At 46.7% G+C, this 16,106-nt stretch overlaps 1 protein-coding gene across 1 annotated transcript in view; it reads left to right on the top strand.

Annotated features, from left to right (window-relative positions):
* The first annotated feature begins 208 nt into the window (after window positions 1–208).
* Window positions 209–16,106, top strand: part of LOC135908804 (juvenile hormone acid O-methyltransferase-like) — a 91,454-nt gene continuing 75,556 nt past the window's right edge. Inside the window, exon 1 of the mRNA XM_065440635.1 lies at window positions 209–254. The gene's annotated coding sequence lies outside the window, so the exon portion shown is untranslated. The remainder of the gene's footprint in view (window positions 255–16,106) is intronic.

The following is a 16,106-nucleotide window of genomic DNA, read 5'->3' as shown; positions in this document are numbered from 1 at the left end:
TGCAGCCCGAAACCGGAGTCGACCAACGTGCTATCGCCCCTTCTGACGTCTACGGCAAGTGCCGCGTGTGTCTGCACCACAACAGTGATCGGAGTCACGTGGCCGGAGCTACTCTTCTGCGACTGCGCAAGGGTCGGACGAGCGCCAGACCACAGCATAAAACCAGATAAAACCGTCAACGGAGCGAGTACCTGTTACAGTTCGGCAGCAGTGCACTACGGAGCCACATCTAAATTTTGCCTCTGCTTTTGCAGGTGAGCGGAATATCCTTATTTAGTCAATAAGTCATAGAATCTGTGCACTGCTGCCGAACTTATCAGCTTTCTTGTACTTGTTTGATTCTTGTTACTGGTGTTGTTGGTGTATTGACGTACACTTTTGTTGTGTAATGTCGAAAGAGGCTAAGGCCATTGAAGATTTAAGGCGGGAGCTCAGGGCAAACTTGAGGACCATAAAAGATAAGTTTCAAGAGGTCACTGAGCTGAAAACAGAAATACAGCAGGTTCTAAAACTAAACCAGGATCTTCGCGCTGAGAATGCCAAGCTTTCATACAGAATTGAGGAACTGGAACAATATCAACGTTCAAATAACATTGAGATAAAAGGCATTCCACTTGAAGGCGAACCACTAGTCGTTGTGAGGAAAATTGGCGAGCTGATTAAGGAAGAGGTCTCAGAGGCTGATATCAACATCTGCCACCGAGTGCCGACTGCTCGACATGATGAAGCAAATATCATTGTTCTGAGAGAAGGTTTATTGGCGGCTCCTAATGCAAAGGCACAGCAACCGGGAACGGCGAAGCAGCCCGACGCACTGTCCGAACGGACGCCAGCAATCAACAGCGCGAGCCGAGACGAGCCGCGCGTTGGCGATGCGGCTGTGCCGCGAGGCGCGTCTTCTTCTTCACAATCTCCCCCCGGACAAAAAGAGCCATCCTGGCGCCTTAAGAATCGGGAGGCAGAGGGTCGTGGTAGGGCTTGAGACGCGAGACGTGGACAATGTCACGTCCACGCCGGCGCAAGTCTTCAGGTGGTGACAGGGGCTCAATGAGAAAATTCACCGGGGATGTTTGCTGCAAGACTCGGTAAGGCCCTTCGAACTTTGGGACGAGTTTCGAGGAAAGCCCCGGCGTTTGGAAAGGGACCGACAACCACACAAGAACGCCTGGAGCGTAGGTCGTGCTTGGATGCGTGTCGAGGCGGTTTTCTTTCTGGCGCTGCTGTTGCTCTGCCGTAAAGGAGCGCGCTAGCTGGCGGCATTCTTCGGCTTGGCGGGCGACGTCGGAAACAGGTAGACACTCGGAGGCGTCAGGACGGTATGGAAGGAGCGTGTCGATGGTATGCGTAGGCTCGCGGCCATACAGGAGGAAGAAAGGTGAAAATCCCGTAGTGGCCTGGATCGCGGTGTTGTACGCGAACGTGATGAATGGAAGGATGCGGTCCCAGTTACCATGATCAGATGCCACGTACATAGAGAGCATATCACCAAGTGTACGGTTAAATCGCTCGGTGAGCCCGTTAGTCTGTGGATGGTATGCCGTGCTTGTCCGATGAATAATATGGCATTCCGAAAGCAAACTTTCGACGACTTCGGAGAGAAAGGCGCGACCTCGATCGCTGAGGAGTTCCCGAGGTGCGCCGTGTCGAAGCACGAAGCGATGTAGGACGAAAGAGGCTACATCCCGCGCTGTAGCACTTGGTAAAGCAGCAGTTTCGGCGTAGCGTGTCAAATGATCAATAGCAACTACGATCCACCGATTGCCGTCTGGTGTCATAGGAAGCGGGCCGTATAGGTCGATGCCGACGCGATCGAAGGGTGTCACAGGGCACGGGAGCGGCTGCAAGGCACCAGATGGGCGTAAAGGCGGCGATTTGCGCCGTTGACAGTCAAGACAGCACCGAACAAACTTGTGTACAAAATTGTACATGCCGCGCCAGTAGTAGCGGTGGCGAATTCGTTCGTATGTCTTGAAGACTCCGGCATGGCCACACTGCGGATCGTTGTGGAAAGCGGCACATATTTGAGACCTTAAGCTGCGGGGAATCACCAGAAGCCACCGACGACCGTCAGGAGTGTAATTGCGTCGGTGCAGCAGCTGGTCACGAATGGCGAAATGAACTGCTTGGCGTCGGAGGGTTCGGGATACAGGGATGGTCGACGATCCAGAAAGATAGTCGAAAAGAGAAGCGATCCACGGGTCACGACGTTGTGCGGTTGCAAAGGAGTCCATGTCGAGAGATGACACGTAATGTGCGGAAGTTGTTGCGCAGGCCGAGTCTGGAGGTAAAGGTGAACGAGACAAGGCGTCTGCGTCGGAGTGTGTGCGTCCACTGCGGTATACGACGCGAATGTCGTACTCCTGGATGCGTAGTGCCCAACGGGCTAGGCGGCCAGTGGGATCTTTCAAGTTGGCGAGCCAACAAAGCGCATGGTGATCTGTGACCAAGTCGAATGGACGCCCGTACAGATATGGTCGGAACTTGCCAAGTGCCCATACTAAAGCCAAGCACTCTTTTTCGGTCACGCTGTAATTGGCCTCAGGCTTCGTCAGTGTGCGACTCGCATAGGCGACTACATATTCGGGGTAGCCCGCCTTTCGTTGGGCGAGTACGGCGCCGAGACCGACCCCGCTGGCATCTGTATGTACTTCAGTTGCAGCTGACGGGTCGAAATGGCGAAGAATAGGTGGGGAGATGAGAAGACGACGCAGCGTAGCAAAGGCGGAGTCACATGCAGGGGACCAGCAGGAGAGGGCGGCGTCACCGCGTAGAAGCTGAGTCAATGGCGCCATGATCGATGCGAAATTTCGAACAAAGCGCCGGAAATATGAGCATAGGCCCACGAAGCTTCGAAGTTCTTTGATGGTCTGAGGCTTCGGAAACTCGGCGACTGCTCGAAGTTTTGCAGGATCGGGTAGAACGCCGTGCTTGGACACAACGTGGCCTAAAATGGTGAGCTCTCGCGCGGCGAAGCGGCACTTCTTGAGGTTGAGTTGAAGGCCAGCGTTCGTTAGACAGGTCAAAACTTGTCTGAGGCAGAGCAGGTGAGTAGGAAAATCAGGCGCGAAAACCACGACATCGTCGAGGTAACACAGACATATAGACCACTTGAGGCCACGCAGCGTGTTGTCCATGAGTCGTTCAAAGGTGGCAGGGGCGTTACAAAGCCCGAAAGGCATCACCTTAAATTCATATAAACCGTCAGGCGTAATGAATGCGGTTTTCTGGCGATCGGCCGCAGCCATCGGGACCTGCCAGTACCCTGAACGCAAGTCAAGGGAGGAGAAGAATTCTGCTCCCTGAAGACTGTCGAGGGCGTCATCGATGCGCGGCAAAGGATAGACGTCTTTGCGCGTTACCTTATTTAACCGACGGTAGTCGACGCAAAAGCGAATAGACCCGTCCTTCTTGCGAACGAGAACGACAGAAGATGCCCAGGGACTGTGCGAAGGTTGAATAACATCACGGCGCAGCATATCTTCGACTTGGGTGGTAATGACACGACGCTCTTCGGCAGAGACGCGATATGGTCGTTGACGTAACGGCGGATGTGAACCGGTGTCAATGTAGTGCTGCACTTCCGACGTGCGGCCCAGGTGAGGTTGTGAAACGTCGAATGAACTTCTAAATTTGTGCAGGAGATCAAGAAGGTCGGCGCGTTCGGCAGGTGTGAGGGTATCGGCGATGGCAGGCGAGAACGCAACCCTGGACGTTTCCTCAAGCGCGGACATCGAAGATGGTTGGCCGGGGTCGACGTCAAAAGAGTCTCCAGGGACGTCAACCAAAGAAGAAGAGTCGAGGAGTTCCACGAAGCCAAGGCATTCACCAACGAGCAACGTAATAGGCGCACAGAGGGGATTGTAAAAGGATATATTGCTGCAGCCACCAGCCATGTCAAGCGTCGCGAAGGGTAGTGGGAGAGATTTACGGCTCATGAAGACGTCGGACGGCGTGAAGAGGACCGTTGCATCAGCGATGGCATCGCAAAAGACGGGTACGAGGGCGAAGGAGCCAGGTGGAATATCTGTGTCTTCGCGCACGGTAAGCTTAGAAGGGCGGTCGCAATCTTCGTCCAAGGGTGCGTCACAAGGGGAAAATTCAACTTCGGCGCGTGCGCAGTCGATCACGGCTTTATGACTGGATAAGAAGTCCTATCCGAGGATGACGTCATGCGAGCAGGTGGGAAGAACAATACACTCGACGATGTAAACAATGCCGTGAATAAGCACACGTACAGTACAGGCTGCGTGCGGAGTGACGTGCTGCGCGCTTGCCGTACGAAGCGACAGTCCAGAAAGCGGCGTGGTCACCTTGCGCAGCGAACGGCACAGTTTGGCGGCTATCACAGAAACGGCTGCGCCGGTATCCACAAGAGCGAATGCTGGAACACCTTCTACACAAATTTCGACCACGTTAGCAGGAGAGGCGCGAGGACTTTGACAGTTCGAATGGGGCGCAGTTCTTGCCTCTTGAACTGCGACGTTCAGTTTTCCTGGTCAGGTGGTGCGGGTCGCCGACGCATTGGGGAGAGCGAGCGTCGGCGAGGGGATGGCGAGCGACGCGAAGGAAATTCTGGGATGTCAGCATGAGCGTACGGTTGGGGGGAAGGAGCGGCGTATTGACGAAATGGCTGGCTGCCGTACTGGAAGGGCCGCGAGGCGTCGCCGAACGCTTGAGGACGACGGCGGCAATATCGGGCGACGTGTCCGGGAGTGCAGCAAGAATAACAGATGGGTCGATTGTCAGGTGTCCGCCAAGGATTAGCGCGCGGTGCGGTCCAAGATGTAGCATGGGATTCCGGTGGCAGCGGTTGGGACTGGGTCGTGAAAGACGCCGGTGGAGGCCTGCGTACTGCCTGCGCGTACGTAAGAGGCGCGGCCACAGGCAGGACTGGCTGCGCATAGGTGAGAGGCGTGGCGACAGGCGGCACTGCCCGCGTAGAGTTGAGATTCGCGTTTGCAGGCGGCTGATGGTGTGCGGAAGGGACAACTTGGGCGACCTCTTCGGAAATGAGGGTGCGGAGCGTGTTTGGAAGACGGGACGTGGGCTCCTGAGTGAAGGGGACTAAAGAAAGTTGGCGGGCAACTTCCTCACGCACAAAGTCCTTTACCCGCTGAAAGAATGAAGATGGGTCGTACATGTTGTCAAGGCTCGCCAACAAGTCGTCGCTACCCAAAGGACGCCGAGTCGAAGCGCGTTGCTTCCTTAACTCATCGTAACTTTGGCAGAGGCTGACAACTTCAGACGCAGTGCGCGGATTCCTGGCTAGGAGCATCTGGAATGCGCCGTCATCGATGCCTTTCAGTATATGGTGAATTCGCTCAGCTTCGGGCATTGCGGCGTTGACTCGTTTACAAAGGTCCACGACGTCTTCTATGTAGCTTGTGAACGTTTCCGCCGTCTGCTGTGCTCGGGCGCGCAAGCGCTGTTCGGCACGCAGCTTGCGAACAGCGGGTCGGCCGAACACTTCCGTAAAGGTAGTCTTGAAGACTGACCATGTGGGCACGTCACTTTCGTGGTTTCGCGGTTGGGCAACACCAGCCAGATAAAAGATGACGTGAGTTAACTTGGCTGGATCATCCCACTTGTTGTGTGCGCTCACCCGTTCATATGACGCAAACCAGTCTTCTACGTCTTCGTCGTCTGCACCGCTGAAGACCTTGGGGTCCCGTTGTCGTGGAACGCCGGTGCAGGTGACGGACTGTGGCGTCGGGGCCGTTTGGGAGTAGCTGTCGGTCATGGCGGGTGGTAGCGTTCTTGATCGCAGCTCCAGGGCTTCAAGCGACGGGGTTTGAGTTCCAGCACCTCCACCAATTGAGAGAAGGTTTATTGGCGGCTCCTAATGCAAAGGCACAGCAACCGGGAACGGCGAAGCAGCCCGAAGCACTGTCCGAACGGACGCCAGCAATCAACAGCGCGAGCCGAGACGAGCCGCGCGTTGGCGATGCGGCTGTGCCGCGAGGCGCGTCTTCTTCTTCACAGTTCGGTTTGTCAGCCGAACCAAGGGGAATGCCTTCCTTAGCAAAGCTAAAAAAAGCAGAATGGATACAATTACGCTGGGCTTTCAATCGTCCTCAAAGGTGTTCGTAAACGAACACCTCACACGGTATGGCAAACGACTTCTTGGTGCCACAGTAGAAAGAAAGAAGGAATTGAGATGGCGGTTCGTATGGACGGCTGGCGGCAAAGTGTTCGTACGCAAGGACGACAATTCACCAGCTATTCGAATCGCCAGTATGGAAGACATTGATAAGATGACAACGTGAGCGTCATGGCCTGCCTCTATTCTTTCCTTTTTTTACATTTAGTTTCACCATAAGAACTGCACATATTATGATGTTCAGTCCTTCAATAAATTAGTGTCTCATACCAGTAAATTGCTAAAAATATTTCACCTAAACGTGCGGAGCATAAAAAACAAAGAGGACAAACTGAATTGCTTATTTGCGTCAATCGCCTATAATTTTGACATCTTATTGTATTGTGGAACATGGCTTACTGTGAATGATAACCCCCCGTACTGTGAAAATTACACATACCATGGGTTAGTAAGAACAAAGTGCAGGGGAGGTGGCATGGCTGTCTATCTTAAACAGTGTCTTGTACATGAGGTAATTTCAGAATTTTCACTTGTAACGAACAATATAGAATGTATAATGGTACGCTTAGAATATGTCACAGTTGTGGTTATGTATCGCCCACCGTTGGGAAACAAACTGACGTTCTTTGATTTCCTTGAACAGGCACATTTCCTGAGCCATTCGTCCTCCCCCTTTATCATAATTTGTGACGTAAATATAGATATGTTGTCGGACGACATATCATCTAGACAGTTTGCTGGTCTCATCAATTCGTTCATGTGCAAAAACGTAATCTCGGAACCCACGAGGCCAACGGCGCAAACGGCTACCTTGCTTGATATATGCATAACCAATGTACACCCAACTGACTGCCTTGCGGGACTGCTATCCGCTGATATAAGTGATCATCTGCGTGTATTTCGTTTCATTTCTCACGCGCACAAACGAGTGGAAGGAGGAAAAAAAGCGCAGACTCGCAGTTTCCACGAAAGCGCATTAGAAAATTTTCGTGCTCTGTTCGTATCAACAGACTGGTCATCTGTATTTGAAAAACAAGATCCAAATGCAGCCTACGAATTGTTCTTTCATAAAATGATTACGTGCTACGACCTAGCGTTTCCGTTGAAATTTTGCAATCAGAGGAGCAAGAAAATACGAAAACCCTGGATAAACGCTGCTTTGCTAAAAATGATAACAAGAAAAAACAAAATGTATCACTTGTTCGTAAAATGTAGGAGTGTGCAATTGTTGACTGATTACAAGAAATACAGAAATCAGGTCAACAGCGCATTAAAGCAAGCAAAATGTAAGTTCTATGAACGGCTATTCGCTAAAATAAAACATGACCCTAGGAAAGTTTGGAATGAAGTTAGAGACTTAACATCTACGAAAAGACAGAGCACGGAGATGAACATAAAGACAGCCACTGGCGTGTTGACTGGCAGAGAAGCAGCAGCTGCTCTGAATGAATATTTCGTCTCCAGCGCCCAGTATCCCGACAGGGCGGAGCCCACGGCCACATCTATAGTGAATAAATTCTGTCTTACTAACTCAGTGATACTTACACCTGTTACACCTGCTGAAGTTGTGCAACTGCTGTTCAAAGTAAAAAACACCGTCTCTGCTGGGTACGATGATGTGAAACCAGTACCAATGAAATGCATTGCGTATATAATTGCACCTGTCCTTGTTCAGATCATAAACAGAATGTTTGAAAGCGGTATATTTCCTGATTGTCTAAAAATAGCACGTGTATGCCTTATTTACAAAGGAGGTGATAAACATTTAATGACAAATTTCCGGCCGATATCTGTCTTACCTGTTCTGTCAAAGGTATTCGAGAGTGCCCTGTATGTTAGACTACAAACATTTTTCAGTAAATATAGTGTAATTAATGACATGCAGTATGTATTCCAAAAAAATAAATCTTGTGAAGTAGCTCTTCTTAATATCAAACATAAAATAATAACAAATATTGAAAATAAAATGTACACATTAGGTTGATTTGTAGACTTTAGGAAAGCCTTTGATTCAGTATGCCACAGTTTATTACTTAGCAAATTGAAACAGTGCGGTGTTCGAGGTATCGTATTGGAAGTTTCACGACATTACTTAGCCAGTCGCTATCAATATATCAGTATAAATAATGATGTTTCATCTTACGCGGCAATCGTAACGTGTGTTCCACAAGGAGCAATACTTGGACCTCTTCTATTTATAATATATATTAATGATCTGTGTGACATAACCGACTCTCCCGAATTATTTATGTATGCAGATGACACTAACATATTCTTTAAAGCTGCTACTATAGTAGAGCTCGAATCAAAAGTTAACAATTACCTGAAGCAACTATCTTTCTGGTTACAACATAATAAGCTACAAATGAATTCCTCCAAAACGAAATATGATATTTGCTCCTACTAATAAACCACGTAACTGCACTGCGGCTATTCTCTTTGAAGACGGGCTGATAGAACAGGTAAAATGACAAAAATTCCTAGGAGTGCGGTTCCAAGAGGATTTGGCCTGGCACATGCACATCGACAAACTTGCTATCGAACAAAGCAGAACTGTTGGCTTCTTATACAGACTGAGTACTCTGGTTCCTCCATGGTTGAAAAGTTCTTTATACTACGCACTCTTTTATTCTAGATTAACCTACTGTATTTTAATTTGGGGCACTACTTCGCAAAAAAATTATAAAAAATTGATAGTGCTACAAAAAAGAGTCCTACGCGCATTCGAGGGATGCGCGTAGGACTATGGCCCTGTACAAAACTTTAGAACCACACCCAGGGGCGTAGCCAGGGGGGGGGCTTATGGGGCTTCAGCCCCCCCCGAAATTTTTTCGTGCTGTCCATGCACCGCCGACCAAAGCGACCCCCGGCGCCGGAAATCACTCTGGATTTTGTCTAGAATGTCTTTTTGACGCTCGAAAAGACATTTAACCGCGAAGATTGCAAACTCGGGCTAGATTTCGTGGCAACGCCCATACACCAGGAGTCACATAACGCCAAGCAGTCCTATCCGAGCACAAAGTTTCAAGGGTGCTTTGATGGTGAGCGGGCTCGCCGCGGCATCTCACTGAGGCCACAGAATCTATGGAGCGCATGGATATCAATTGCGAAACTTTATGGGTATATATCTCATAAGCTCTTGATGTGAGAGGTGCATTGACATTTCCACAAAGTTGTGCTGTTGTTATAAACATTTGACGCCAAAGGTCTATTGACTTTTCTAAAGTCTTACATCAGAACATACAACGAGACAAGCCAAATCAACACACTAGCAGACGAGTTGACAAAGCAGGCAGCGAGGTCCAATGAGACGAAGCGTTGAGGTGGTTCATTTGTGCCGTCATGTCACATAAAAAAATATCAACATTTTTTTTAACCTACGCCAGAACATCCATGTCAAGACACTAAAACCAGCCAAAGTAACTACGTTCTTATTTATTCTTTCTACTTTGACTTTTATTCGCGAGGACACATTGAGCCTCTTCAATTTTTTTTTGTTCTCGCTACCCTACCCGCGGGCTGCCAGAGCCAGCAAGAGCGCATACGTTTTTCTCGTATGGCCCCGACCACCGTGCGGTGCACTTCGGTGCGCATTCGGTTTGCTCTGCCCGAGTGGATTTTCACCGGACAGAGCTTTGGACGTTTTCTGGCTAGCAGACGAGAAAAAAAAAACAATGGTCGCTCGCCGCCATCACTGTGGGTACTCGAACGATTGCACCGCATTCCTTGAGCGGAACCTTTACGGAAAATCTTGTTTCGCCGCTGTAGGATACTGAGCAGTATGCGTATGGTTCTCAGTGGACCAAGCGTCTCATGTTTTCTTCGGTATTCCTTCCCTAGCCCCATTAGGTGCCCGAAGTAGGCATTAGATTCTGGCCAACATACTTTCCTATGCGCTCTTTTTTTTTTCATTTCGGTGCCTCCGCCTCACAGAAAAAAAAAAATACATTGTTGCGGCGCAGCGAATTGTCGCATGGTGAAAGTTCGATTTTCATACTTCTTTTGCGGAAAGTAATGGGCGACGGGACGCTTCAGTTGCCGGATACGTTTATTATATTATTGCGAAAGCAATTATATGGACACTCCAGGCGCATTCCTGCCATCGCCCTCATGTTTCGTATAAAGTCCAAGGGTTATAACATCGTGACTACGCGCTGCATGCTGTGTGTGCGAGTGAAAGCGTAGGAGGGGAGGTGGAATGGGTGAGCCGACGATGGCGGCTCAGTCTTGTGTGCGCAAAGAAGAAAAGCGGGGAGCAAGCGCGCCGCCTTCCGTCGCGCGCAATACATCGGGGGGAGTGGATGGAATGGGTGCGGAATCTAGGATTCTGGGACTCTATGATTGTGCAACATGTTTATTTGCCTTGTTTAACGCATTATATACAGTTACTTCTTCTTACATACATAGACTCATTGGATACTTATGCGCATACTTAAATATCTTGTTGCGAGGTTTTGTGTATACATGCAGTGAACTTTGTTTCCAGTGACACTTTTTTGTCCTTTATCAAGCCGTATTTTCGCATTTGCATATCCCATTGTATCTTTGCATTTCTAATGTACGAAGGCGAGTCAAATGAAAGTGAGCCTACCCTAACCGCGCAATAATGGTTCGGTTCATTATCTGCGAGGCATGCGCGTAGGAGAACGGCATGTCTCATTTACAAAAGTGACACGCAGGTGTGAAGATAAATGTTCTTTAATGCTCTCATACACTGGGTTGAATATGGTTGCGTCACATAATGGACACTTCAAAAGTTGAACAGCTCGGTGTCGCGAAGTTTTTGACAGCTGAAGGTGTTTCCAAAACAGAAATTAATCGCCACATGACTGCCGTGTACGTTGAACACTGCATTTCATTGACCACTGTGAAGCGTTGGAGCAAACGGTTCAAAGGACGTTGCAAAGACATTCCAAGACTGGCCAAAACCATCGTGCAGAACTCCTGCTTTTTATACGTGCTCTCTGTCGCGACTATAACTTCGGAGCAATTATTCACGATACACGACAAGGGAGAGCTACTCCTGCGTAATACATTGGAACAAACGGCAGCGTCATTGAGATTTTTCACTGGCCATTGCATACATACAAGAATGTAAGCACAGTTCTTGAATGAAAAAGTTTCATTGGCATATTTGTCTTCAACTTGTTCACTTCATTGCCTTTTAACTTTCATATCAGCGGCATGCACTGCTTTCCTGGTTCCGAACTGATATAGTTCTAAAGTTCGTGTGATATTTTCTTTACCTAATAAATAGACAAAAAACATGGAAGCATTGACATCAGTTATGTTGGGCACAATTTTTGGCACATACGAGTATAATATTTTATGAAAAAATACATATGTTACTTTTATTTACAGAGCGTAGCTTTCAAGAATTCGTTTGAAGCATCTTTGGCAATGACAATGCAGTTATTATTCATGTATTTGATTCCTCGATAAATTGTTTAAGAGGAAGCTTTAGCTCGGGCCCAATCCGACGCGGCCTGTTCAAATACTTGTAAAACGCAGAAACGCTTTTCTGAGATAATCCTGCTAACCGCTTTTATTGAAATTGGTTGCATTTGAGAGAGAAAGTGATATCCTAGTGTCTGTTGGAAACAGAACTTCGATTTAGGGCCTGAATTTTCTTTAAAATATTTTGGAAAATTCGAAAATTTGAAAAAATAGAAGCACGACGTTTACAAACTAATAGCTATGCATGAAGAACAGATATTGTGGTTCTGTAAACGGCATATATTTTAACAGTCAAAGCGGACAAGTTTGATGTGTCAATTTGTATCTTACGTGAATTGGTTACGTTATGTACAAGGGTTCTGCAAAAGCCGTATTTCCACAATACTAATTTTTTTTTAGATTCATGTGTAACATATCTATTTTGTCCGCTATAGATGTACTATTAGATACAATTCACAGAATTGTGATATCATTTTTCATTGTTGAGTCACGTAGTTTTAAACTTGATAGTTTCGTTTCCCGAAAATTTTCAATTTTGGCCAATTTTTAATAAATAATTGACCACCTAAATGAAAAATTCGAAGCAAGTAGGCACTAGAATTAAACTTTTTCTGTTAAATGCAACAAACCTCCTCGAATTTGGTGAAGTGGTTGCAGGGAAAAACGAATTCGCCTTCTACATGTACTTAAATAGGAGCACCCGAGCTAAAGCTTCCTCTTAAAGAGGAGGCTGAGCTGCAACGTGCAGCTGCATATATATATATATATATATATATATATATATATATATATATATATATATATATATATATATATATATATATATATATATATATATATATATATATATATATATATTCGGCCAGTGGCGTAGCCCCCCCCGAACAAAATTTCTGGCTACGCCACTGACCACACCATATTTTATGAAACATTTTATGTTAAAGGCAAACCAGGTGTATTATTACAGGTTGCTACAATGCATTAAACGAAACAAATCGCAGTACATCTTGAATGTACCCACCAATCCGCATTACAGCCTTCGACAACATAACATAAGAACACCAAAAATAAGAACCAATTACGGAAAACAACTAGTCAGTTACCAGGCACCTTCACTACTAAATCGCCTACGTGATCTTGAAGATGAAATTATAGAATATTCGAATAAATCATTCAAACATTTTCTCATCCTGAACAATATTGAGTTCGTCTGATTAGAACCACACTATAAATTGTCAGTCTTTTGTTTCTTTTGTTTTCAGATTGTGGTTAGTCTCATACAAAACGCATCGTACCTTGAGTATCCTGTTCGTTTCTCATATTTCTTGTATACATGCTTTGTTTCACGAAAATACTATTGTCTCATGACTATCCAGTTGATTTCACTATGTACGACACATATTGCTGCGTACGGCCTGCGTGCCGACTTGTTGTAGGAGCAGAAGCCTTCGTCAGGCCACATGGCCTTTAGCTTCTGCTTCCTTTCTGTTGTAAACAGGAGAAATAAATTCATTCATTCATTCAAGCGCTTTAACAAATTTTATTAGCCATTTCAATCGCTTTCATCCCGTGTATAAATTCACTGCTCACCGCTCTCCGAGTCACATCAACTTCCTCGACACGATGGTCTACATAGAAAACGGTAAACTGAGAACGTCACTTTACCGGAAGCCTACGGATAGCCAGCACTATTTAGACTACAACAGTCATCACCCGCGACACTGCAAGCAAGGAAGTTTTGTGGGACAAGCGAAACGAATGAGGAGAATTTGCAGCGAATACCACGATTATATCCACCACCTAAATGACCTTAAATCGACGCTAGCAGAAAGGAACTATCCCCAAGTTGCTCTCGATAGAGCTTATGATGCCGCGTCAAAATTGGAGAGACAGTCGGAATTGGCGAAGAGACAGCCCACATTAGAATCTGACAGACCACCGGCCTTTATAACAAAATATTCTAATGCACTCTCAAACATAAACACCATCCTAAGAAATTACCACCCAATATTATCAAGTAACGAGCGCCTGCGAAAAGCGTTCCCGGATGTACCCAGGGTTACCTATGGCCGCAACAGGAGCTTTAAAGACATGTTAGTGCACGCAAAAGTCAGCCAACAGCATTCCCCCGTAATAAAACCATGTTGTCGCCCCAGGTGCAAACCCTGCAGGCACCCTCAGAGTGACATTAAAAGTAAATGTACCGCAAGTGGTTATGCGCACGAAATCAAATGTAGCTTCACTTGTACAAGTTCGGATGTGATTTGTATGCTTGAATGTTCCTTCTGTATATACAGAAACAATATATCGATGAAACGGGACAATCAATAAGCGTCAGATTAAACGGACATCGCGCGGACACAGCTAAAAAGCTTCCCAAAGCCTTCGCCGACCATTTCAACCAAGCAGGTCATAACATTGATGAATGTTACATCTTACAGTCAAATTTCCGTTCTGAACGAGAAAGAAAATACCGAGAATCATACCTTATCCATAAGTTCAAGACATTGCAACCAATAGGCATTAACGTTTCAAAGGGAGCTGTAGAATTTATTCGCTATGCTAAACTTCAAGCTATAGGCAACAACACTTAGTTTGGTTCCGTAGTGTTTCTTTTTCTTTTATTCTTTATTGAGTTATTCCATTTGTGTATTATAATCAATTTTTTTTCTTTTTTGCTTTTTTTTCACAAGCACCGGTTTCTGCCGCTGCTTCTATTACCTCTTTCAGAGACACGACAGCCCCCGACCACCAGCGAGCCAGGTAGTCAGGCGCTGCTGCGCACGCCGTAGACACACCGGCTGACACACGGCCATATCACTGGCCTTGCGCACAGCACTCCTTTCGTCTCAATTCGACACCCTCGCCGCTAACCCCCTTCGCTCGTTGCCGCACCCACCCGCCTTAAACCCTCTCCCCTTTAGAAGAACTCCACCTAATATCTGTGGCGAGGAAAGCGTATGTCGCCATGAAGAAGGCAAGTCTACTTGTCAAAATGTTGGCTCCTGCTTTCACCTTGTTCTCGTTTTGCTCATCGGCTTGAATTTCCATATCCCGCCTTCCCCATGTTTTCCCCGGATTTCGTGTAGTGGTTTCTCTGAAAAACAATTGCCGATTTCGAATGCTTAGCTGGGAGCCCTCGAGCGAGCTTTAACCTCTCCTTATAGTCGTCTTAGACTAATATATTTTTTGGCAGGATATGTTTGCAAAGCTGCTTGGGACGCAAGAGGAAAGAAGAAAAAGAGAAGGCAAGGACGTTATTCAGAAGAGCATCCAGTTAGCTAAAAATTAATAATTGCCTACTTCTGGAATTCTGCAACAATAATTTAGAAGATGCTACCTCAGTGTGCACCGGAATATTGCAAAACGCTACAGAGGCTGCAAGGTGCATTACCGGCATTCTGTTTTTTTCTGATTACTCTTGATTTACGGCTGAAACATTATCAAGATATACCTTCACAATCTAAGAAACGCCTAGCCTGTGTGCGACCTGACGAAATTTAGCAATATATTCTAGCGAAGCGGCTTCAGTCGTGCAGTTGCAGTGGTAATTTTAATTGCCGGCACTATTAACAGAGAGCTTAAAACTCTGCCTGCATATTATTTGGCAGACTGCGCAAGCTTAAAGCCCATTTCCTGCCCATTGAAAGCCAGTGACCCGTCTCGTTCTCCAAAGACGGCTAGGCACATGAGTATAACGCTCGTATAGAGCTCTAATTACCCGACACGAATGAAACTTCGCACGCATGTCTATACGAAGTCGTTGCCTAGTTAAGCTGAACGAGGACAATGGCGATGCCTGCTACGTACCTCGTATTACGCATGAAAATAACGAAAAGAAGCAGTATTAACTAATTTCTGCAAATCTCATAATTACGCAAGATAATTCAGAGTTGTTGCGGTAGGGAAACAATTTCTAGTTTCTTTCGCTGTGCTGGTCTCATGAGCCATCACCAATTGCACGGCTAACGATTCAATGGGCAGTATAAACTTATAGTTACACAGCATTTAAAGTATCTGTCAGCCATGTCTTCGTCTGAATAACAATGGAACACTTCAATAAGAGGAGGAAAGGTGAAATGTCGTAAGTGGTAATTTCAAGTTGAAATTCGAAAGTAATTTGAAATATTACGAATACGTCTAGTTTGATTCGTTTACTCGCCTCTCAAGCAATTTTGGCTTGAATTTTGTAAGAGAGAGAGAGAAAAAATAATGCAGAGAAAGGCAGGGAGGTTAACCAGAGGTAGTTCCGGTTGGCTACCCTGCGCAGGGCGAAGGGTTAAGAGGGATAAAAAGAGAAACAGAGTAGAAGGGGGAGACAGAAAGAAATAGAGACAAGCACGAACAAAGCGCGTACACTACAGAGTGGTAGGGGGCGGCATTCTTAGAGTCTGTCGTGAAGCCCCGTAGACCGCAAGAACCTTACTAGCGCGAGTAAGGCGTTCAACGCGGATGTTCTTTCGGAGCATTGGCCTAAAGCTTTTAGTTCTGAAAGTGGACGATTGTCCAACTGGTCCAGTACTCTGCAGATCACTTGTCTCTCAGCACC

Source organism: Dermacentor albipictus, chromosome 1, assembly GCF_038994185.2.
Source record: "Dermacentor albipictus isolate Rhodes 1998 colony chromosome 1, USDA_Dalb.pri_finalv2, whole genome shotgun sequence".
Lineage (NCBI taxonomy): Eukaryota > Metazoa > Arthropoda > Arachnida > Ixodida > Ixodidae > Dermacentor > Dermacentor albipictus.
The sequence above is the reverse complement of the archived record's forward strand: the minus strand, read 5'-3'. Positions and strand labels throughout refer to the sequence as shown.